The following is a 26,517-nucleotide window of genomic DNA, read 5'->3' as shown; positions in this document are numbered from 1 at the left end:
TCTCTCTCTCTCTCTCTCTCTCTCTCTCTCATTATCTACCTCTACCTCTCTCTCCTTTTGATTATCTGATGGAACAGAGTATGCTGTGTTCATGATTTTTCATTCGGTAGGCCGTCAGTTAATGTAAGGCGTATCGTGTAAATTTTGTTCTGAGTATTACAGTCCTTTAATTGTTTATGTCTTGTATTTTCTGAGGCAGAGCATTTACCTAAACGAGCTCGGAAAACCGCTGGCCTTTGTAGTTACACGACAGTGGATAATCCGCCACACGGGTTCAATCGGGATCTGGCTCATCTTCTCAACTCACGCGTTAGCGCACTGCGAATTTAGTTATATGAACAGGTCGTTTGGATGATAGCTCTTAGCGCATATATTGCACCACGATGCTACCGTTACCAGTCCAGTGCTGTGTTATGGTATTAGTTTCTTTCCTGTGGTGACGGAAATATGCAAGGTGTCCCAGAAATATCTCGACAAACTTCGAGGGGTTGTAGATCGTGTGTTGAGGCAGAAATCGGGGATACGAACCCATGTCCGGAAACGTCGTCTAACGGTGCCACAGAGCGTCGAAGTTACAGGAGCTAACGCCTGGCACAAGGCCACCCCTTCGGCAGTAAACATGCATTTGTATGCTGACGTATCGTAGGTGGAACGTCTCGAAGTGTTGTTTGTTATTCAGTGATCGCAACTGATTGCCACGATCGTCAGTGGAGAAGATGGGGATCACTGCCTCCTAGAAGGGTCCTGGTCTCCAATCAGCGTGATGCTCTGTTCCCTCGGTGGATGATGGTTCGGATACGGGTTTCCATTCGCAGTTTATTTTTCTCCAATGTTTCTCGATAAACAGGAGAAAAATATTGCAGATAGAAACCCGTGTACACAACCATCATCCACCAAGGCAACAGAGCATCAAATTCATAAGAGACAAGACCAGTCCACCCAGCAGCTAGCTCTATCTTCTCCACTGGCGATCGTGGCCATCAATAGCCATCACTGAACAAGAAGCAACATCGAGACTTACGCCTATGCCTACGTACGAAGTCACTGCCGAAGGAGTGGCCTAGTGGCAAGCGCCGGCGCCTGTAAGTCCGACGTTCTGCAGTGTCGTCGGATGACGTTTCCGGACACGTTTTCGTACTCTCAATTTGTTCCTCAAAACACCCTTTACAAAGCCTCGAAGTGTCGAAGTTTGCCGCAATATAAAAGAATCAGTGCATTTTAAAGTTTAACGATAGCATTCTTCGTCTGTAGCGAACTGAGAAGACAATGAATATTCACATAGAGTTAAGGGCCCATCCTGCGTTAACAGTAACCATCTTGCTATCAGTAATCTCTAAACAGCTTTATAGCCAACATCTTCATCGAGAGCGTGGATGATGCACAGAAAAAAATTCCAGTGCACAAACACGACCGTTAATAACAGCTGCAGTATTAGCAAAAGATTAGTTTCATATAAACATCGCTCTGAAGAGAGAGTTTTATCATGCAAGACATATTCTTGTTGGAAAATAGTTTTTAATCCTGTTAGATGACTCCAAAAGTGCCGTTGCTGACTTAGAACCCCTGAAATACGACCGTCTCATATTAATACGGCGCTAAGACAGAAAAAAAGGATCTACAAATGAAGAGAGATTACTGCTTCGCACCTCACCATTCCCTTAATGCACTTCGTAAACATCTTGCCCGCGCGTCTGAATGACGCAACTGGAACAGCTAATTGCATGCGTTCCAAAACCGTCTTGCAGGTTTAATGTCGGGCGTGGTCAGTGGGATATGAATGGCCTTGTTTAGATGCAGCACTGTGAATATGATTCAAACTATGCAGGATACACGTTGTCGTCTTTTCGTCTTCATATGTTCAGTTTTAGGAGTGTCATAGTCCTACATATCTCCTATTACTCGAAGTCGTTATTTGTTTTAATTGTTTATATATCTCGTAGGTCACAGTATATCACATACACAGCGAGTGGTCTCCGCTATTGCTTCCCGGATTTTCTTCTTAGTAGTATCGTGCAAATGAGTCTTGGTGTGCCACGAAATAAATTGTGTACAGAACGTTGTGTACACCAATTAGAAAGAATTAACTTGGACTGTGATATCATCGAAGGTTATGAGAAGCTCATAATACTTTTTAAAATGTAGCAAGGGAAAGTCACTAATTACGTACCGCTCCAGAGCAAACGAATGTTGCATCTGTGTGAGCCGAAGAAAAATGTAATGAAATTAAACTCTTATCCTTATAATGTATCGTCGTTCTACCAGTATTTATTTGTTATGATTGGATATGAAGTGGTGAGGCATTAGCTTAAATTCAAATTTAACGAACAGAATTTATTTCCTCTTCGTCCTTTCGACAGACGTACATTGTTTCAGAGGCTTCCACTCCCCTAATTTGAAGCAGAAAAAGAAAAAAGAATTTGTGTATCACGAAAACTAAAACTCGTTCTTAAACGCGTCTTAGATCGGATCCTATTACATTCTTAGTTATATGTAAAACACCTCGCCAGCCGTTACAATGAAATATTTAAATTTATGATACCGGTTACATCCACTGAACTCTTTCATAAGACACGTTCCTAGGCTATAACTTTGCCGAGAGTTTCGGTACAGAAGAAAACAGTTGTAGGAGGACGTGTTTCAGTGGGTAGTAAAACACTTCAAAAACTCCTAGACACCTGTCTCCCTAGAATGTTCACTGGACGGAACTGTTAGTTAAAATACAACAGCTGCTGCAATGTTCTACATATACCTTAAAGTATTAAATTCTTTCGTAACACAATGCAGAACGTATAAAGTTAATGACCCTATAACACATTTGTTATAAAGCTTCTTCTGAGTCAACCTGACAATGAGACTTGGCAATGCCCGGTCCACTGTTGACAGCCGTGGGGAATCGGGGCTGAACACTTAATTATTTACAAAAGAAGGAAACCAAATGAATAGCCGATGGATCTTAATAATAACCTTAAAACACAGCCTGAGTTGCATTCTAAAGGACAGGTCATGTGAATTCAGTAGTAATGACAAATGCATCGAAAATAATCATTGGGTTAGTTTGAAGGAAAAGATGCCTGAAATTTCTGGGCATATAACAGTAATGGAAGACTGTCGATTAAATAACAAAATTTGCGACATCATAAGTGAGACCCGAAAAACCAAAGTACAGTGGCTAGCCGACACCTAAAGCGGTCTCCAAGAATCCGCTGTTGACCCTTTGACAACAACACGTGCGATATACTGTTTGAAGATCGACTGTCGTAAGTTCATGCCCAACCAATTAATAGAAGCAAGTCTGCTCCTGAAGAAAACGCACAGACACCAGAAGGATGACCGACACATAGCGACAAGATGAAGAAGTTTAGGGAAAGATATGAAGAACAAGAAGACTTAGGTTCATTGTTCTACGTTCTCCTTAAAGAGTCAAACGAAATAATAATAACAATAATAATAATGATAATTTGTTGTTATTTACTAAACTCAGTACCACGTTGCGAAGATGAAACTTAAAATAAATAAGTCAATAAATATTACCATTTTATCAGAGTTCTATACTACTAAATAACTAAATGATCACTCATTAACCCCAGTAAGCCAAATCCATTCGTAGGTTGCCTATCTACGACCCTTCAGGAACAACAAAAATTTCATTTTGAAGCTTCCATGTAATTATTGACAAATTTAAAAATTTAAGTAGGTGTCATAAGACACACATTATGTGGTATAATCTTAAAAAGGTTTTACACGTTAGTATAAGTATTAAAGTTAGAAACTGTCTATATGTGTTGAGGCAGGATAGCTCAATGCGGGCAAATTACCCAGACTAAATTCATCCAGTATTTGAAAATGAGAATACTTAGCGACTTCCAAGTTTTACTCATTATTTCAAACCTTTTCGAAACTTTTTCTCGATGACCCCCCCCCCCCCCCTCTGCCACCACCACGCCCTTCGCTAGCCCGCTCAAAATAATGAAATTAAAAATGTTCAACGCTTACTACATTTTCGCTATTCAGCTTCAGCATCAGGCATATTTCTCTATTTGTAATTTATTACTTCTTTACCACTAACTTTATTCGTAACACACGTACACTTCCAAATTGTTATCAATGTACGACACATAGTTCAGTAGATATGACGTCATAAACATTGAGATGTGTGAAAACCTACAACCTCTTCAACCATGTTTTACAAGCTTACGATAAAATATTTAACGCATTAACTCATTCCTTTAATAATCAATCGTTTTATACATGGAAGTCCGAGTCTTTAAGGAAATAGGTGGTGGTATTATTGGTGATACTAAATGAGCAACGGCATGGACTCATGACCTCATGAATTTTAAAAATTTTCACTTAATTGACTTACATCGTCATAGTACGCAACGGTGATAATAAGTGATATTAAGCAAAGGTGATAATTTAAGCAGCCCCCTTAGATTGTTTGCAGAGGACGCTGTAATTTACCGTCTAGTAATATCATCAGACGATCAGTTCCACTCACAAAATGATCTAGAGAGAATTTCTGTATGGTGCGAAAAGTGGGAATTGGCACTAAACATAGAAAAGTGCGAGGTCATCCAGATGGGTACTAAATGAAATCCGATAAATTTTGGGTATACGATAAATCGCACAAATCTAAGGGCTGTCAATTCGAGTTAATACCTAGGAATTACAATTATGAGCAACTTAAGTTGGAAATATTGTGGGGAAGGCGAAACAAAGACTGCACTTTGTTGGCAGAACGCTTAGCAGATGCGACAAACCCACTAAAGGGGCATCCTACATTACGCTTGTCCGTCCTCTGCTTGAATATTGCTGCGCGCTGTGGGATCCTTACCAGGTAGGATTGACGGAGGACATCGAAAAAGTGCAAAGAAGAGCAGCTCCTTTATTCTTATCGCGCACAATAGGGGTGAGAGTGTCACTGATATGATACGCGTGTTGGGGTGGCAGTCGCTGAAACAAAGGCGGTTTTCTTTACGGCGAGATCTATTTACGAAATTTCAATCATCAACTTTCTCTTCCGAATGCGAAAATATTTTGTTGGCACACACCTACGTAGGGATAAATGATAATCATAATAAAATAAGAGAAATCAGAGCTCGAACGGAAAGATTTAGGTGTTCCTTTTTCCCACGTCCCATTAGAGAGTGAAATGATAGAGAAGTAGTAGAAAATGGTTCGATGCGCCCTCTGCCAGGCACTTAAGTATGATTTGTAGAGTAACCACGTAGATGTAGATGTAGATGTAGAAGAAATTGGTAAAAAGTAAAAAAATCTGTTGTTTTAAGGAAATGGTTTTACTGTAGATCATAATTTTAAAATTTTTAACAAAATTAACTTTATTATCATAATAAACAACGAATACACGAAGAAATTGGCGAAAAGTAAACAATCAATTATCTTAAAGTTGTGATTTCGCTTTCGAACCACTGGGAAATATAATTTTCAGCCATCCATCATTTCATAAGACATATTTGAAAGCAATTTCGAATTTTTCCTAGACACAGTTCCACATCTCGAAACTTCCATGAACTCATAATACCAAAAACAAATTATGGTCGTAAATAACAGGCAAATATTTAATAGCAAAAGTTCGTATTGCTCTAGTGAATTCATTTCGAGACCAGTAATAACGGCAGTAGCACACACTCAGAACTACGTTATAATAACTTTAGATATACTTAACCTGTTGTCAGTGAACTCCTCAGTATGATCACTACAAAAAATAAGTAAAAAATAAAGCATGACACAATTTCCTACAATCACAGTCCACGATATCCGCGCCAACTGTTGCTTTGAAGTCTGTGAAGTGACTGCTGCAATGCACTGCATTAATAGAAGTATCTGTCTTGCAGTAGCATCGGTGGTTTGAAGCGAAGGGCACTGGTACAAGGTTAACAAACGAAACGCTCGTGTTCCACGTACGACAGAGGTTTGCCTCGCGTGTCGTGAAACTCGCGTGTACTCTTCCTCCACTACGACCAGCCTCTCGTATGCATCGTGATGCATTTGCAGTGCGCCGGCGATCTTAATTGTCTGCGGGCGCATCCTGTCGTCCCACTAGCTGTTAATCAGACGGGAGCGGCTCCGTCGGCGCTGAGTATGTACAGAGTACACACACGGTGCCCCTGCCAGCTTCCACGACGCAGTCCTGCTCGCCACACGCCAGAACGCTTCGCTCCATCCAACGCATTGTATTCTAATGGCAAGCAGACCTCTTGTTGCGTGGCGTGATGCATCGCCTTGCTTTCCTCCCCCTCCCGCCGGCTGCAGTGAAGTCACACGCAGCTAGCAGGCAGGGTGCTGTGCTTAACCATGTACCGACTCCTGGCGCAGTGCCTACGAGAAATGTCTACCCGCGGAAAAAAGAAAAAAAAATTCTTGGAGAACGCTTGTTGAAACCAAATGACACTGGATGTGTCATGTCACATCGAGAAAATTCTAATCTAATTCAGATCATGGCGTTTGCTCTAGCAGTCAACACCAGCGAATGGGAAATCAAAGATCCACTGACAGAATGGGTCGACGTTTGGTTTATGGCTTATGGTTTATATGGTTTTTAACGTAAGATATTTGTATTTTTTGAGCTTCTTATGCTTTGTGATAAAACCTGAAGACAGTATTATAGAAAGGGAAAAGGAAGTAGATGGAGATGAGACCGGGAACATGATGCTGCGGGCTGCATTTCTCTCGACACTGACCTAAGAGCAAGTAGACCATGTTCCCTCTTGATTACGGAGCTGCTTGAGTGAGACCGACCGCCGTGTCATCCTCAGCCCTCAGGCGTCACTGAATGCGGATATGGAGGAGCATGTGGTCAGCACAACGTTCTCCCGGCCGTATGTCAGTTTCGAAGACCGGAGCCGCTACTTCTCAATCAAGTAGCTCCTCAGTTTGCCTCACAAGGGCTGAGTGCACCCCGTTTGCCAACAGCGCTTGGCAGACCGTATGGTCACCCATCCAAGTGGTAGCCCAGCCCGACAGCGCTTAACTTCGGTGATCACGGGAACCGGTGTTACCACTACGGCAAGGCCGTTCAGTTCTGACAAGTGTGAATATTTTCAAACTATCAGTTTAATAAGTCATGGCTGCAAAATAGTGACACCGCTTATTTACAGAAGAATGGATAAACTGGTAGAAACCGATTATGAGGAATGTCAGTTTGGATCCTGGAGAAATGTTGGAATACGCGATGCAATACTGGCCCTACGATTTATCCCAGAAAATAGATTGAAGAAAGACGGACCTACTTTTATAACCTTTGTGTTTTAGAGAAAGCTTTTAACAACGTTGAACAGACTACATGATCTGAAAATCTGAAGGTATCTGAGATAAAGCCCAGGCAATGAAAGGTTGTTTACAACTCATGCAGAAAACAGACTGCAGCTGTAAGAGTAGAAGAAAACGAAAGGGAAGCTAGTGGTTGAGAAGGAAGTGCGACAGGGTGTAGTCCAACCGTAAATCTATTCAAGCTGTATATCAAGCATGCAGTAAAAAAAATCAAGGAGAAATTTGGAAAAAGACTTCAACTTCACGTAGCAGAAGCAAAAATTTTGACTTTTTCTGACGGATTGTACATCTGTGAGAGACAGAAAATGACTTGGAACTGCTGCTGAACGGAAACATTAGTGTGTTGAATAGAGGTTATAAAACGAAAATTAACAAAAGTAAAACAAGGGTAACGGAATGATGTCGAATTTAATGTGATGTCAACAGAGTCAGATTAGTTAACAGGACATTAAAAGTAGTAGATGAGATAAGCTATTTACGCAGTAAAATTATTGACAATGTCTGAAGCAGAGAGGATATAAAATGTAAATTGCCAATAGTAAGAAAGTCAATTCAAATAACACAGAATATAACGTCGATAATAAACACTTGAGATAAGAAAGAATGGAAACTACAGAAGAATGCTGAAGATAGATGTGATACCTCGAATAACTACACGCCATCCAAGCTCTGTTTGACTCAATGCCCAGGCGTATCAAGGCCGTTATTACGGCCAGAGGTGGTTGTTCTGGGTACTGATTGCTCAGGATCTATGCATCCAAATTGCGTGAAAATGTAAACACATGTCAGTGCTAGTATAATATATTTGTCCAATGAATACCCGTTTACCATCTTCATTTTTTTCTTGGTGTAGCAATTTTAATGGCCAGTAGTGTATATAATCGTAAAAAATCAAGCTGCTCGCAATAGTTCAACACGACAACGATACGCTGGTGATGACCACGAGGTACTGGGTTCCTTTCCATACAGATGTGTTGCTCGGTAACGAAATTGTTCAGTGGAATGGAAGATGGCCACATTGCTTCAATTATAGTAACCATTTGTAAAGTGCAGTTTGTGCATTATTAAGCGTTTGAAATAGTTTCGTCCGGTCGCTGCCTCTGTCATATACAATTTTGTCACGTTGCCTTCAAACAGAGTTTTTTGTGCACAGCATTTTTGTGGTTGCTACTCTGACCATAGCTCTCTGTTCTCCTCATCACTGCCTCCATGTAATTACATCTTTTGTATTACTTAAACACATCCATTTTCACCCATTAGTGCATTATGCACCCTCACTCGAACTATTGTAATGATGTTCACAAATTATCTCAATTTTCTATCAACTTCAGCCGATTGTGTGTCCATTTCGTCCAGTCAAAGAACCGCAGTGCTGTAACTGCCTAGCACCGACACGATTGCTAATCCCGAGAGCAAACGCGAACCCATAATTTAGCGATCTCACCTAAGGTGGCGTATCTGTCTGCAGCCGTTTATCAAAAAAACTCTCACCGTACAAAATGCGAGCACCGGGCGATGTTTGTAGATCGCGGGCACGTTCCGGTAGGAAAGACTTGGGCCGCCGGGCTCGACCAGTGTTTTGCTCGGCGGTACGACCCGCCCCTGCTGATGAGGGCCCAGAAGCTGGGCGGCACCCCACCTTACGTAAAGACCGCCGCTGGCCATCCTGCAAGACAAAGGAGGCCGGCCTTGGAAGGCCACGCGGCATCGGGTTGCGAACCCGCCGCCTCGCTGCTCGCTGACCGGTCCGGGCCGGACCGACGCGGTACGCCTCAACCAGCCACTGAGCTGCTTCTTGTCGGAGAGCTGCATTACACGTCGACCAACGTGTCGCCTGCCGCATTTACAGTGCACTACAAGTGTTCACAGGCTATCCAGAAGAAAAAAAAAAGGCATTCAAGTCGCCCCTGTAAGGCTACTGCACCACATGGACAGAAATTCTATGTGGTACAATGAATGACATCTTGAAACTTCCTGGAGGATTAAAAATGTGTGCCAAATCGAAACTCGGACTCGGGATCTTTGCCTTCCGCGGACACAGTAAAAACTTCATTCTGGAAACATCCCCCAGGCTGTGGCTACACTATGTCTCCGCATTATCTTTTCTGCTACTTCTGCAAGGTTCGCAGGAGAGCTTCTGTGAAGTTTGGAAAGTAGGAGACAAGGTACTGGCGGAACTGAAGCTGTGAGAAGGAGTCGTGATGTCTTGCTTGGGTAGCTTAGTCGGGGAGCCCCTGACGGCGAAAGCCAAAGGTCCCGAGGTCGATTCTCGGTTCGGCACACAGTTTTAATCAGCCAGGAAGTTTCTCATCAGCAGCCACTCCGCTGCAAAGTGAAAATTTCATGCCGGCCGCTGTGGCCGAGCGGTTCTAGGCGCTTCAGTCCGGAACCGCGCTGCTGCTATGGTCCCAGGTTCAAATCATGCCTTGGCCATGCATGTGTCTGATGTCCTTAGGTTAGTTAGGTTTAGATAGTTCTAAGTCTAGGGGATTGATGACCTCAGATGTTAAGTCCTATAGTGCTTAGAGCCATTGAACCAATTTGAAAATTTCATAATGGCCACTTACTTCAAATGTGGATAAATGTAAATTAATATGAACGGGTAGAAGAAGCAATCTTGTAATGTTCGAAGAAAGTACAGATGGTATGCTGTTTAACAGTTACAACATCCATTCCCTTGTATGACGTAATTTTTCGAGAAAATAACATTTCTCTATATGTGTAAATTTAGTTTTTATTTTGGCCTAAGCTGTTAAGATTGGTCATTGCAAGCGAGTCCCAGTATGCAACGAATACTTTTACTGCACTGCATGCACCCGATCGGGTCGAAATGTTTATATGGTAATACTGTGCGTTAAAATATTTCAGCTCGAACAAAATTTTACTTATCTTTCCTTTTCGTTTCGTTTCTTCGTCGTCTTGTTGGGTTCAGATGCAAATCGATCAAAACTATTAATGCACGTTTTAAACTTCATTTGCTGTAGCTGTCTTACAGTGGTGCCAACGACCTTGCCGCTGTGCTAACATCGGTTCCCGTCAGATCACCGAAGTTAAGCGCTGTCGGGCTGGGCTGGCACTTGGATGGGTGATCATCCAGTCTGCCGAGCGCTGTTCGCAAGTGGGGTGCACTCAGCCGTTTTGAGGCAAACTGAGGAGCTACTCGATAGAGAAGTAGCGGTTCTGGTCTTGTAAACTGACATACGGCGGGAAGAGCTGTGTGCTGACCACATGCTCCTCCATATCCGCATACAGTGACGCCTGTGGGCTGAGGATGACACGGCGGCTGGTCGGTACCATTGGGCCTTTATGGCCCGTTCAGGCGGAGTTTAGTTTCAGTTTTTATCTTACATGGTGGAGGAAGTGGTTCACGAAAACTTAAACACAAGAATAAATAACCCGCCTCCGTGACCGAGGTCGCTAATGCACGCTTGTGTTGTGGTGCTCGAGCCGAGGATAACGAATTTTCACTGCCAGTGTTTGGCCACAATGGGAGGAGAGGCGGTGACGCAAAGCTCCTGATCACCAGGCTTTGGGCGAAAGTCCTGGTATAAAAACCAAACCTCTCCGTAGCGCCTCATGAAGTGAGGGCATGTGACACTGTTAATGGTGATTCGTCCATCAAATGTTAACGTTAAGCTTGGTGACCCCCTTGGTTGTACACGCAATGAGTAGGCTATGTGCCAGCAAAGGGTTCACCCTCTTCCTTCTCTCATCATCATTATACAACACAAATTTTACACTACGTACCACATGCCCGCACAATACATACATGTAGTATTGCAAATATTGTAATGGAGCATGCTGTAAACAAAGAAACAAAAATGGACACAAAAAGAAGAATAAATTACATAATGACTGTTCTGTAAGTGCTCAATGCTGAAGGACTCTTCTTTTCTGTGCAGCTCCTATTTAAAGACGCGCGTAGAACTATTTTTATAAAATTGCAAGTTGCATAGCCACTGCATTTTACGTATCACCGTGAAACACAGAAAAAGTGTCAATAACGATTAGAAAGGGCAAAAAATATTATTTCTATTACGTTTGCCCGATTTCCTTAAACTGGCAAAATAATGGTTCTGTTTCACGTAGCGAAAGTTTTTGGCGTGCACTAAGATTTACTAAGACCGTAAGACTTTTTTAGTTAATTAAACAATAAAATGGAGATGTTTCATTTACTAACATGTTGTTTTACAAGTGTACTTTTTTCGAGTCAGAAAATTTAAGGCTATTAGACTTTAATATTGCAACATTGAAAGGATTACTTTTTAAAGTTGGAAGTTTATATAAAAGACAGTCAAATGGAAACGAGGCAAATGGAAAAATAATAATTGAACCCTTTATTATTTCAAAGATAATCGCCACAACTGTTAATATATTTTCCCCACTATGTGACAAGACGGCCAAATAACAATGGAAACGTGTTACAAGTAGGTTGTATTCTTTTTATTTTTCGTGTAATGTGTCATGTTCAGCAGTCGGTAATTTTCAAGCACATTATCTTAAGCATTTAGCTTTATATCACATTTAATACAGGGTGATTCAAAAAGAATACTACAACTTTAGGAATTTAAAACTCTGCAACGACAAAAAGCAGAGCTAAGCACTATCTGTCGGCGAATTAAGGGAGCTATAAAGTTTCATTTAGTTGTACATTTGTTCGCTTGAGGCGCTGTTGACTAAACGTCAGCGTCAGTTGTTGCTAAGATGGCGACCGCTCAACAGAAAGCTTTTTGTGTTATTGAGTACGGCAGAAGTGAATCGACGACAGTTGTTCAGCGTGCATTTCGAACGAAGTATGGTGTTAAACCTCCTGATAGGTGGTGTATTAAACGTTGGTATAAACAGTTTACAGAGAATGGCAGCCCGTGACAGAGCACTTCATCACTGGCCACCAAGAAGCCCTGATCTTACCCCCTGCGATTTTTTCTTATGGGGGTATGTTAAGGATATGGTGTTTCGGCCACCTCTCCCAGCCACCATTGATGATTTGAAACGAGAAATAACAGCAGCTATCCAAACTGTTACGCCTGATATGCTACAGAGAGTGTGGAACGAGTTGGAGTATCGGGTTGATATTGCTCGAGTGTCTGGAGGGGGCCATATTGAACATCTCTGAACTTGTTTTTGAGTGAAAAAAAAACCTTTTTAATTACTCTTTGTAATGATGTATAACAAAAGGTTATATTATGTTTCTTTCATTAAATACACATTTTTAAAGTTGTGGTATTCTTTTTGAATCGCCCTGTATATCGCTACTATATGTGGACAGGTATACATGTTATTTCTGTACGTATATGGCACAAAAACAATACAATAAAATACAATACATGATTACGAGCTTTGGCTAGTGGACGTCATCACGTGTATACCGTACTTGTTTCTGAAACGAATCATAAGACAGGTACCTAGATCTACAGGCTCAAGAGAATATCGTTGCCGACATTTTGTTACAGAGCTACGGAATCTTTTGGTGCCGTCAGATGTGAAGATGATACGGAGATCGAACAACTATTGTACAAGAATTAACTTGCATTCTGCACGCTTTTCTTTTCTTTCATGAAAAACGGGAGTGAGCTGATAGATGACGACGTTGATTTTCGGAAAACTTTAGATACAATTCCTCACTGTCATCTTCTAAACAAAGCAACAGGTTTATGGAACGTCAGACGACCTTTGCTCTTGAAGTGGGAAACGTACTTGCAAAGAAGGAAAATTTCTGAGTTAGCACCCGTTCAACACGTTATTATGAGTGAAGTGGAGCGCTGAAAGACAACATAACAAGAAGAACACTTATTCCACTGTCAGTAGAGATATGTTGTTACCCACCTACCAAATGCTTTACGCAGCTATGTTACGAGAGCGGAGTAAAGCAACAGCACTCGTCGATTTACGGGTCCACGCCTAATTCCTTTTAATGAGGCAGTGCGGACCGTGAAGGATGATAACGATCGCGTAAACCGTAATTTCAGTCTGGCCAACTGTGCGAAAAACACATACCTTTCTTACGATTACGGAGTACACAAGAAAAGAAAAGAAAGAAGCTGACCGTTTGTTTTATCTCGTACCCATCAATAAGATATAACTGTCCTTTGTTCGGGCAAGGTAACTCCCTTTTTTTTTAATCAAGGTCGTTAGTTGTGTGGGCGTGGTATCAGCTCCGGAAAGGAAAATAACGCAGCACGTCTGGAGTGCAGTGTAAGGAGAGACCCTCTTAATTGGACACCGATAAAGCATCTCTGCAGTTCTCTGCATTTCTTTTTCGACGAAATTTTCTTGTTTCTTGCTCCTTTTGATTGCACGTAATGAAGAAAAAAGAATTTCAAACCCAGTATCCCCAGGTGCTCGCTGGATGGAAGATGTGTATCCCCTATTTCAGTTGCCACCCTCTTACACTTAGATGTCGTTGATAGTGACACTGAACATTTTATTATAGTCTCAGAATTTTGATCTGATGATGTTAGTAGATGAAACGACGATATAAATAAATAAATAAATATACTCATCAATCTTCACTGTTTCACAAACAAAGTTAACTGTATCGAATCGATTCTATGTATGTCTTGAAACTGGCGTTTCTCAGTTACCTTCTTCATTACCGCCCGTATTTTCCTGTAGCTAGATTAGACAGTGTTTTAAATTACTGAAGTGTGTGACATGCAGTTTCATGCCTTTTTCTTACTGTCTCTTCGGGATTATTCTGACAAAGTGCAGCTCACCTGCAAGTAAAATTGCATTCTAGGTGCTCATGTTGAGTACTGCAACATAGTTTTGAATGTTCATACCAAATCGACCTGAATAAGGAGAAATGAAAGTGTTAAGAGACGTTCAGCGAATCTGAATCGAAATCATTTGAAGGAAAACGTTCTTCTCCAAGTTGGGGTAAATTTAGGTAATTTATTTCCAAGAGTAAGTAAAGTAGTTACAGTGCTTCATTTTTTTATGTTTTTTATTTTTTATTTTTGTTTTTTTTTTCGTTGCCCGCCACGAATTTCTGTCTTATCCCAACCACTTCTTCTCAGGACAGCACGTGTACTCTACGTTCATCAATTATTTGTTGGACGTGTTCCAGTCCCTGTCACTCCTTTCAAGTTTTAACGTATATAGCTCCCTGTGGTAACAAGGAAGTTGTTCCCTGATGTCTTTAAACATGCGCTATTATCCTGTCCACTCTTCTTGTCAGTGTTTTCAATGTGTTCCATTCCTTGTCCAGTAATGCCTATTTTGCCAGTGCTAATTTGCGTTTCATATCCTCGTGGCATCGTTCGTCATGTGTTATTTTGCTTACAAGATAGCACAATTCTCTAACTTCCTATAGTTCGTGGTCCCCTACTTCGATGTTAAGTTTCTCGCTAATCTCACTTCTGCCACTCCTCATTACTTTCGCCTTTCTTCGGTTTACTATTAATCCGTATTCGGTACTCATTAGACTATTCATTCCTTTCAACATATCATGCAATTCTTCTTCACCTTTACTGAAGATAGAAATATCGACAGCGAATCTTGTCACTGACATCCTTTCAGCCTGCGCTTCAATTCCGTTCTTGAACCTTTATGTTATTCTGTCATTGAACAGTAGGGGCGATAGACTACATCCCTTTCTCACACCCTTTTCAATCCGCCCACTTCATCCTTCGTCTTCGTATTCCTTCTTGGTTATTGTACGCATTGTATAGTATTCGTCTTTTCCTACAGCTTATCCCTATTATCCACGGAATTTTGAACATCTTGCACCATTTTACACTGTCTGGCGCTGTTTTTCGGTCATCAAACCCTTCGAAAGTGTCTTGAATTTTCGTGAGTCCTAAATTTTATAGTCATGCGTTAGGTGGTACAGCACATAGCACATTGTACCTCAAATTCATCAAAATGACGATTAAAGCAGCGTCCGGTCAGCTGGATTTAGGTTTTCCCTAGTTTCCCTAAGTTGCTTAAAAGAGCAGTCCTCTTTCAAAGTATAAAAAACAGCCGAGTTTCGTGATTTTTTTTCAAGTAAAATAAAAATTAACGCTAAATCTGATGATACAGTTTAACTGCTTACCGTTTTGTCTTAAAGAAGTAAATTTTGTGTCCACATCGGACTCTTCCTGTAACCGCTGCACCAAGTTGAAGACCCCTTATAGTGAAAAACTGGTCATTGGTTGGAATTCCTGAAGTCCTACTGGTAAATCTGTAACACGATAATTTTACAAATGTTATTTTTAATATATTTTCCACCAGTATGCGTGGAATAACTGAAAAATATTCTCTAACAAAGCAGTGACGTGTTGACAAAAAATGTCGTCTATTTCGCCCAAAAAAGCGAGACAAAAGCCTGCACCGAAAATACACTTTTGAGGGTATTACAAAACGGCTACGTAAGATGATAGAGAATTAAATAAAGAATGGTGACATAAAATTCCGATCAAAAACATATGTACCGCTCTCAAGGTACGGTTCCCGCCATGTTGTAAACACGATTTCGAAAAAAAAAAAACGCGTTTAAAGTTTTGGTTTACATTTTTTGTAGTCTAAGTTAAACATATCTCTAATCAGCGATCCCTGACCCACACAGCAGTCCAAAAGAAAGTCCCCCCTCCATCTTCGTTGCCTGGCCAAGCTGGTGCTGCGGGCCTCTTTGGCAGCTTCTGCCATCCACTGTTCTGCTCGCTCGATATGCTTTTCGTGCGCTTTCGTGCAGAAGCTGTAAGACGACGGATCGATCTCATGTTCGAGCACATCCATAAGTTTCATAATGCCTGTTACATCGTTTTTGTTATTACATGCTGCCACATTCGCCGAGATGTCGGTTATCTTTTTGCTGCTCTGAATGAATTTCGGAGACATTTTTCACAAACCGCCTAGTAACTCCATAGAGGAGTTTCTGGCGAACTTGGGATGACTACTGTGATAAATTAGACATCCCAAAAGAACACTGTAAGGCAAAAAATAGATTTTTGGAAATTTTCAAAGAGGACAAATCCTTTAAGGGAAGTCCCGGAATAGTTACATAGAAATGACATGGCCCGATTTTTCCTTCACTGTAAGACAATCAACCACGTCTTATGTTTATTTCTTAGTTTTTTGTAAAGAAGCAAGTAGAAAAACGCTGGGAAAGGTAACCCCATGTGGAAAGGTACTGTGTATGACACCCGAATATTACGTTGGATGGCGGCATATAGAGCGATTGTAGACACGATTCCTGAGCAGTCTGTTACAGTTGGGTGTGTTGTGCACATGGCAGAATGTCACGCGTTAACCAGGTTTGAACGTGGAATGATAATAGGTGCAAGACGCACGGATCGTTGTACCGGGTGATTGTAATTAAACTGATGGCTTTCCGAGTGCTGCAGTGCGTGTTGTATACACTGCAGGACACTAACACACTGTAGGTATGTCACTAATTGGGGCGTTCGCAGAGTACGCTAAAAAAAATGATAGTTCTGCCTCGTGTCACCAGGTGAAAATATGGCACTGTATGCAGTCAAAATATGAAATGTTTCCTGCTTTGACGTCAGTATGCTGTCCGTCACTTGGTGGTGATTATTGATTTCTTTTGTGAAGTGACTTTTGGTAAATGGTTAAGAGGGATTAAGTTTTCTGTATGAAATGCAATGGCTATTGAGAAGAAAGACCGTGCGCTGCTGGTAAAGCGGTTTCATCAGAACGACAGCTGCGAAGAGTTCTCATGGTAATAAATGGGCTGAAGAATATGATCAATAAATTTGCAGAAAGAGGTGAATTAGGTGCCGCAGCAGGGAGATGGAGGCGGCCGATTCCCATTGCAGTTGTTGATGAAGTCGCTGTGGCTATAACCGACTATGTAGCAAATGCCTCAAATTCTCCAGCCAGTTCTCAGTCTGTGTCATGGAAATTGTCTCTCCCCTTGTCAACAGCTGAAATGATTTTACGGCGCATTTTACACTGGTATCACAACAGGATTCAAAATATGCACCAAATGAAGCCCCAAGTTAGACTTCACAGCCGTGACTTAGCTCTTCGGTGTCTGGCTCGCGTGGAAATCGATAACATGTGGCATATTATTTGGACAGACGAAGCTCAGTTTACTCTGCACGGTATCGTGAATACACAGAACCGTTTCGTATTGTGTTCTACAGCTCCACATGTTTTGCTGAAATATCCACTGCACTCAGCTTATTTGCCTGTGTGGTGTGGTTTCACAAACTCCTTTATTCGCGGTCCGTTTTTCTTAGAGGAGATATCTCTCGGGCCTGTGAGGTGTACAGTGACATCTGGGCGTTATAAGGACCTGCATCTGCAACACGTGATTCCAGCTTTTCAAAAACTTTTGTTCACACTACCATTTTTATGCAAGACGGGGCGACATCACATGCAGACTGCCAGGGGAAAGATTTGCCTCGAGAAACCTTCAGTACTTACCGCATCATCTCTAGGCAGTTTCAAGATGTGTGATCTTCCAGATCTTCCAACCTAAATCCATGAGTGTTCTGGCTGTGGAGATATCTGAATGATCGTTTTTATGATGAACGTACCCGAACTCTTCCTCGTCTGAATTACTGCATGTGACGACATATATCTCAGATTACAATGGATATGTTGCGATCGACTGTCGATCATGCCATGTTACGGATGAAGCATTTTGCTGAGTCGGGAGGCTATATTGAACAGTTATTGTAACTTGTGACAATATACTAATGAACCTGCCAAAACAACCGTTATCGTGTGTCTGGTCGCTTCTCTCTTTTTCCTGCACCCACGCCACATTCTGACTGCTTACAGCACCATATTTTCACATAGTAGCGGAAACTGGAAGTATGATTAGTCCGCTGCCGCGCCGATTAATAAACATTCTTACGATGTTTCAGCACCCTACGATGTATACAGCCCGCACTGCAGCACTCGCTCGGAGTACCATTATGATTAGTTTAACCATAGGGTAAAGCGAAGAGAGTAAAAGAATTCTGGTTTCTGAGATGAGCGGTGGGTGTTTAGTATATGGAAGACAATCTGCTACATGCATAGATCGTTGCTCAGGACGTAATCTCCGTACAGCCGTCGATGTAAAAGTGCAGCGTCAGGAAACCATTCCTACCATGATTGTACGGAGACAAACGCACCGCACAGACTTCAGCGGCGGACGACACACTCACTGCAACTACACATATCTGGAGTACTGTACTGAGTGAAGAAATTTCAGCTTACAACGGGACCGCGTCTACTCGTTGTCACTGACTTCGTCCTAATTTATGAAATATGCAGGGCTTGGCCAGAAATGAAAGTGACTGAAATGGATCGCCACACGTTTAGAAAGAATTGCATTTCTAGAGCGGGCTGGGTAAGGCATGAACTGTTTATATTAGAGTAGCTTCCACGCAATGGTTGGCGCAGCGGGAAATATACATAAATGTCACACGAAGGTCGTGGGTTCGAGTCCCTGTGTGGAAGGTTTTCTTTTTAGTTTTTTTTTTTTTAAATACTTACACTGCAAATAAACCGAAAAAATACACATTGTATTGTATTTTTTAAAATGTTCATAGAAGGCATAATAAGGAAAGGCAAATGAAAATTTGAGATCGCTAATAACTTTCGGGGAACGGGTTTGAGAATACACGAGAACTTGGTATATAAAATTAAATACTTTTATTACTTTATAAGATGATTTACACTTGTCGGGGCATTCATCGTAAAATCGAAGAAAGCATTAACCTTTTTCGGCATCTTGCACGTTTTATAATCGCCGCATTTTTACAATTACATGGTGTTCTAAAGTTTCTATACGGAAAAGAAACTTCATTTGTATCTATAAGATGTTCCCTCCCATTGCACAGTTTGGCAGTAAACGACGTGTAACGCATCATTTCTCTATATATTGGCAACGATAGCTTGTAATGTACAATGAAAGGTACTTTTGACGCTGTTTTCTCGGGACTAGATGAAAGCAGTTTTGAAGCTTTTTGATCAAATTCTTTAGCTGACGATTAAAACATACATCGCAAGGTTGCATCAGTGTTAAGCATTTGGGGGACATCACTTTACTACAGCACAATCCAAATCCTTGTCTGCCCCCGGTAGCTGAGTGGCTGCCGGCACGGTAGCTCAGCGTGTTCGGTGGGAGGGTTAGCTGCCCTCTGTAATAAAAAAATTGAGTTAATCGATCAACAACGAACTTAAACGGATGTCATATGACGTCCGCCCCGAGCAGATGCAACGAACAAAATGAGATTTAACGGAAAAAAAGTGGTCAGCGCGACAGAATGTCAATCCTAAGGGCCCGGGTTCGATTCCCGGCTGGGTCGGAGAGTTTCTCCCCTCACGGACTGGGTGTTGTGTTCTCTTAATCATCATCATTTCATCCCCATCGACACCCAAGTCCCCGAAGTGGCGTCAAATCGAAAGACTTGTACCCGGCAAACGGTCTACCCGACGGGAGGCCCTAGTCACACGACACTTATTTTTAATCGAAATACTTTTCCATCGTGAAAAATTTCGTCATATAATTGTGGGTTTTAAGAGAAGACACTGGCTCTCCTACACATAGGGTTTCAATACATGTAATGCAATATGCTTAACATCATCTCGGATTGTTTACAGTGTAAGCAGAGTAAAAATTGTAAAAGAGCTATTCGCATGGGGACTCGATTCCATAACCCTCGGATTATTATACTTTACTTTTTCCGCTGCCGGAAAACTGTGCTGCCGAAAGTGGCTTATACCTTGCCCGACCCCCGGCAAAAAATTATATTTTTTTTTATAAACGCTTGGCCATCTGGAGCTTCCACTTTTTTCATTTTCATTTATGGGTAAGCCCTGCACGTGTCACAAATTTGGACAAAACTGGTGATGACGAGCAGGCGTGGCCTCCTTGTTAGTTGATAATTCTTCAGTCTTAAATTGCCCGGTTGTAATATGCGATGTTTACACCATGTCTACAACAAGCTTATTCAGTTTTACAGCTGTCAGAAACACGCGTCACACTTCGAAGACAGAGAACTGATGTTACGAACGCAAGGATAAAAACGATTAAACCATCCAGCACGCCTTTTGTAGTGTATAATCTCAAGGCTCGATGATAAATGTTGGAAACGGTGCTTTTAGAAAGTATCTTTCTGTTCTCAATACAGCAGGTTGTCACTGCGCTTAATGAACGTTGTGCAACTCTTTACTATTCGCTCGAAACAAATGTACCATATTATCTCCTATTCTTGAACTGAATGATTTAGCATTTTCGGTCACATGGACGTATTTGGCTGGGAAATAAATCGATTTCTGGCGAACGACCTTTAATATGTATTGTTAGAACGGCATTCAAGGTAGTTTTCTCGTGGTTACCTTTCGCTAATACGCCGCTTTCAAAATAAATCGCTTGACTGCCTCTGTCTCGGGTACAATGTTTCCCTTAATGGTTCACTGAACCGTATAATAGAGCCTCCATTGAGCCAATGTGGCACACTTACGTGCTTTCACATTATGTATTACGCCATACTCTGTTGTTTCCAGCTGACGGAAGTACTATTTTATTTGTTTCCTCTTCCACTGTTTGGATGAATGAACTGTTCGAGGAACAATGCGCTTGGGGATTTCGTATCGCCGGAAGATTATGAGGAGCATTTGTCGACATAAAATATAAAATTACAGGTTCTGATATGAATAAAGCAACTAAACAGCGTCGTACTCATTTGCAGCATCGATGAACACTTAATTTGAATTGTTGCATTACAGAATTGGAAATAAGTGTATGACGTTACATCTCCTTCACTTCAAAAGACTACAGTACCATACATCTACAAGTAATCTGTCTGAATGTATGGAGATCTAACAATGTTTGTACTGCCTGAATCAGATTAACTAAACTGAGTTTAGAAACCGGTGTTTCTCTTGCCCTCCTTCGCAGGAAAAAGATGGTTCAAATGGCTCTGAGCACTATGGGACTTAACATCTGTGGTCATCAGTCCCCTAGAACTTAGAACTACTTAAACCCAACTAACCTAATGACATCACACACATCCATGCCCGAGGCAGGATTCGAACCTGCGACCGTAGCAGTCGCGTGGTTCCGGACTGCGCGCCTAGAACCGCTAGACCACCGCGGCCGGCCCTTCGCAGCAACAATAACAGTTGTTACCTATATTACTATAGACGTCCACTTTGGGAGACAGAGATCAAGTTACTCCTTTTCTGTGTAAATCTGGCGGGCCTTTGAACCCCATTCTTCCAGATACAAAATCCTCTGTACTGATAAGAGTGCCATACTCTCGGTTATTAATTCCGGTATGCCAGGGGCAACAAAATTATTGAAAAATGTCTACATTGGACTTATTTGGCTCCGATGTGACATTTAGCTTCAGTGCACTTTATTTAAATATCGTGAAACTTTGAGTGGAAATTTGCCTAGTGACAATCGTTATCGAATATTATGTTAGTAGTCAGATCATATATCGTAATGACAGCTGTTACTTATTAATGGCACTGTGAGTTATACGGAACATCAAACCACCGAGAGCATTAGGCATTTAGCATCCCACGACAGGACACACTTCCTCTTTTATTACTATAATACATTGCTGAGAAATAGGCCGATGCATCTATTATTGTTCAATTATACGACTGACTATTACTCACCGGGAAGAAAAACGACCGTAAAATTTTCTAGGACTGTCAGTACGGGGCAGCTTAAAGTAAAATGCTTATGCAAAGCTAATTGTGGGATGAATAGATATCAGATACATGCTTTAGAAGAATTTTAAGGAAACTTAATTCACGCTTTAAAAAGGTTGCTTGAAAAAGCTCCCTTTGACAGATTCAACAATACTGGGTGTTCAGCTGGGCACCTACAAACTAGGATTAACACGGGAGACAGGTGGCATCACGCGCGTTTCGTCACAGGTCTCTGGTATGTGCGAGGACGTCCCGAAGATGCTCGTCAAACTCCGATTGTACACGATACAAGTACAGCGTTGCGCCTCACGGAAAAGTTTAGTTTAACATTCGAAAGGCATATCGCTGGCAACATCCTCCCACATACATTTGGCTAAATGGCCACGGTGGGGAAATCATAGATATCAGAGCTCATACAAGAGCTCAACAGTCGTCCTGCTCATGCACCTTTCGCGAATGGAACAGGAATGTGTGTAAATAACAGTGATAGCTCAAGTTGTATCCACCTCACGGCGTAATACCGCTAGCGATTATAGATGTAGATGGTATTCACAGCTGTTTGTGCTACTCTCACATTACCGCTGCAAATTATGACACAGACAGTAACTAAGTTATAAGTGCAACACTTCTCGCAGGGCTAGAAGAGACGGATACGAGACAGTAGTGCTGAAGAGGGTCAAGGAGTTAATATTGCGCAAGTCAATAAAACGGCCCGACGCGCTCAGTACGGCTGAGTCGGTATCATTAGTGATTCTGAGTGTATTCATATTTATGGCACTTTCTGACTTGTTAGATTTTTTGCGTCTGGAGAGTCTGACGCTATGAACGATGACGCCTTTCGTTTTTAAATGTTTGTTTTTTATTCTATTGTTCTTCGACGTTGAAACAGGAGGCCGACTGGATCATTATAAGATTTTCAGCCATTAGTGAACAAGGTGAATCACATACAGCTTGAAGTCTTTTTACTGCGTCAACTTTTTAAGTTAGGCTTTTGGGAAAGCTCGGCAGGTAAAGGACCACGTAAATCTGAAAAATGTTTTAAATGCGAATTTATGTCTGTGTGTATGAGTTGCATTATTTCTGTTCAGTAAGGAGTGTTTCAAAGTGTTTGCATCGAACCTCCTGGGTGACAGGTCACGTTTAAGAACTTTTGTTAGAGGAAATATGTTCGCTGACCCTGACGCTTTCGTATTTGTTATGTCCGTGAGTGGTGGCAGGGGTTGCTCACTCTGCACCACGCATATGTCTTGTGGGTTGCCTATAATCTAATCATCTGCTCCGTATGAGACGGGGTAAGCCCAGCAACATTAAAGTTCCTGATTCGATCCAAAATATATTTCTCTGCTAAGAGACACCCATTCTTAAGATTTCGTTGTTGAAAATTACTTTATCAATTTGCTGGGGTAGAACACCAGGTTATTAGATCCTACCAGCTCGACGACATCTAAACATCCCAGGGCCAGTGAACAATAAAAAATCCCCAGCGTCGACGGGAAGCGTTTCGTCTCTTACAGAAGTTGTTCCCCATTACGTGATCTGTCACCACTGGAGGTTTGATGCACATGCTCTGTGCATGTGTGCTACAAGCATATGGACGCCACCAAAAGTTTTAGATGTCAGCGATGTTTGTTGTTATATTTAACAAAAGAAATGTAGGATCACACGCGTTCTCGTTATCAGTATTCACAATTTAACGTTTCTAAACACAGAAAGGGGCAAAGTGTGCAGTGATAAAAGTATACCTCCTTTGTGAATTATAGGGACAATGAAGGATGATGGTAACATTTCAGTCCACTCGACTTCTGTGTTTTTGACTAGAGCTTGGCCGTGTTGAAGAACTATCGTTCGTGGTAATTACATTTGGTTCGGAAGATGTCCAGATGTGCTCTAGCAAGAGATGAAAAACCGGAATCCCCTCCCCTCCCCCCCTCCAGAAAAAAAGGAGAGAAAAAAGAATAGACGAGATTAGAAATCGTGCCCTGAGGGTCGCCTACAAACTTAGTTATGTGTATACACAGTTAATCCATCCAGGCAATCGAGAATCTCTACGATTTTTGCCTGTTATCGACATTGATACTCGCAAGGTATCGGTACCGGGATTTCCAAGGCTTTCGAGAATGTTTTAATTTTTTAGTCTGAAGCCGGGTAACATGTGCCAAAAACATTTCTTGTGAGATAATTAAAAATTTAAAACTTCCCCGATTTTTACCTCTACTTGCATTGTCGTGACAAATTTCGTGATTCTAATTCAACGGGAAGTACACTATAAATTTTAATGAGTAAATTTACGGTTATCCAAATATGTGAGATAAATGGCCCTATCTTTTCAGTATATTGACTTTGAAGCTTAACTTCTACACCACCCAGAGAGCACAGACCTTAGTATTTAACATAAATTTTAATTTCGTACTTCTACGTGTTCCTTAGGTAAAGGTGTTTTAACAGGCAGGTACACAGATACTGAATCAGATAACAAGTAACAATTTTTTTTTTCGTGTGTTAAAATTACATATTAACAACTTTCGGATTTTTTTCTTTTAGTTGTGCTGGAAAACCTTGCTTCCTGCCAAAGTTCCTGATTCTAGGTCAATGGGAAGTATCTTACACGTTTTGATAAGAGTTTGCGAATATCAAAATATATGACCCAAATAGCCCTACATTTCGACTGCATTCACTTAAAAAAGCACTCCGTCTTCAGGCCACATGTGGCCCATCGGGACCATCCGACCGTCGTGTCATCCTCAGCTGAGGATGTGGTCAGCACACCGCTCTCCCGGTCGTTATCATGGTTTCCTGTGACCGGAGCCGCTACTATTCGGTCGAGTAGCTCCTCAATTGGCATCACGAGGCTGAGTGCACCCCGAAAAATGGCAACAACGCATGGCGGCCCGGATGGTCATCCATCCAAGTACCACCCACGCCCGACAGCGCTTAACTTCGGTGATCTCATGTGAACCTGTGTGTCCACTGCGACAAGGCCGTTGCCGCATTGACGTAGAAGTCTCGATGTAGACCTTGGTTGTTGGTATAAATTTCAACTTGATATGTCTGCCTTTACTGAAAAAAAGGGTTTTTAACAGTTAGACAGGTTCAAATGGTGCAAATGGCTCTGAGCACTATGGGACTTAACATCTACGGTCATCAGTCCCCTAGAACTTAGAACTACTTAAACCTAACTAACCTAAGGACATCACACAACACCCAGTCATCACGAGGCAGAGAAAATCCCTGATCCCGCCGGGAATCGAACCCGGGAACCCGGGTGTGGGAACCGAGAGCGCTACCGCACGACCACGAGCTGCGGACTTAGACAGGTAGACGGACAATAATCCCATAAGGGTTTCGTTTTTACCGACTGAGGTATGGAATCTTAGTAAAAAAAGAAGCCAAGCGATGTTTGTCTTACTATATTATAGTTGTTAGTGGGAAGAAAAGATTGTGGAAAGAGAGAAGTGAATTTAATCTTCATTCCTTGCGAAACAAAACACTCCATCCCGCTTTCATATGTTACCACTTCCGTTGCGTCAGAGCTGTTGTCAGAACCAGTCCTACTAAATTCTACATGGCCGTGACCTCCACTGCGTGATTTACGTGTCTGTAAACACCACGAGTGGGTGGAGTTCCCGTTCGGGGCGTAGCCGAGTGCTGGAGGCAACGTGTGGTGACCATCTCGTTGCTAGCGGGGACAGGGGACAACGGACACCCGGTGGCGGTTACGTAAGACTTGGTGCGGGCGACGCGAGGAACAGCACACAGCAGCGTTATGGGGCGGAACCACGAGGGCACGCCGCCATAATAGAGGTGCGGCCTGCTGGGCCATGTCGCGGTTCACTGCGCATCTCGGCCAGCTGTACTCTCTCTCCAGGGAGAGGAGACACTGCTCTGTCTCCAGCCACGAGCCACGGAAACAACGCCACACCTCACTCCGGCAGACCTTGCCGTGTCCTGGACACGCGACGCTTCTTTTCAACACGTTGAAGTGATCCCTTGCGTGTAGTGACTTACTCTGTCGCTACCCAATTACGTGCGAGCTAGACTCACTACACTTATAGGTAATACTAGCGGAACGATCCTGACCCTTTTTATAGGATTTCACGTTTAAAGTTACTAGTGGCTAACAAGATTACATGCTGCTTCTGTCATTTCTGTATATACTCTGCATTGGTGACACTGATTTACTTATTGTCTATCGACCGAGGTACGGAATAATAGGGCAGTCTGTATTATTTCACGCACCTATTCATACTTCCCACGGAAGTAATCATGTACTACTTGTTGCTGCTAAATTTTTGCATGCTGCTCGCGTTGGTCGAGATCCAATGACTGTTAGCAGAATATGGAATCGGTGGATTCAGGAGGTTAATACGGAACGCCGTGCTGGATCCCAACGGCCTCGTATCACTAGCAGTCGAGATGACAGGCATCTTATCCGCATGGCTGTAACAGATCGTGCAGCCACGTCTCGATCCCTGAGTCAACAGATGGGGACGTTTGGAAGACAACAACCATCTGCACGAACAGTTCGATGACGTTTGCAGCAGCATGGACTATCAGCTTGGAGACCGTGGCTGCGGTTACCCCTGACGCTGCATCACGGACAGGAGCGCCTTCGAT

The 26,517-nt window shown here is 42.2% G+C and overlaps 1 protein-coding gene and 1 pseudogene across 1 annotated transcript in view; one reads left to right on the top strand and one right to left on the bottom strand.

Annotated features, from left to right (window-relative positions):
* LOC124777510 (flocculation protein FLO11-like) overlaps positions 1 to 26,517 on the top strand; it is a 503,784-nt gene that overhangs the window by 376,399 nt on the left and 100,868 nt on the right. The window lies entirely within an intron of this gene.
* LOC124778448 lies at positions 24,772 to 24,889 on the bottom strand (annotated as a pseudogene).

This window comes from Schistocerca piceifrons, chromosome 2 (assembly GCF_021461385.2).
Source record: "Schistocerca piceifrons isolate TAMUIC-IGC-003096 chromosome 2, iqSchPice1.1, whole genome shotgun sequence".
Lineage (NCBI taxonomy): Eukaryota > Metazoa > Arthropoda > Insecta > Orthoptera > Acrididae > Schistocerca > Schistocerca piceifrons.
The sequence above is the reverse complement of the archived record's forward strand: the minus strand, read 5'-3'. Positions and strand labels throughout refer to the sequence as shown.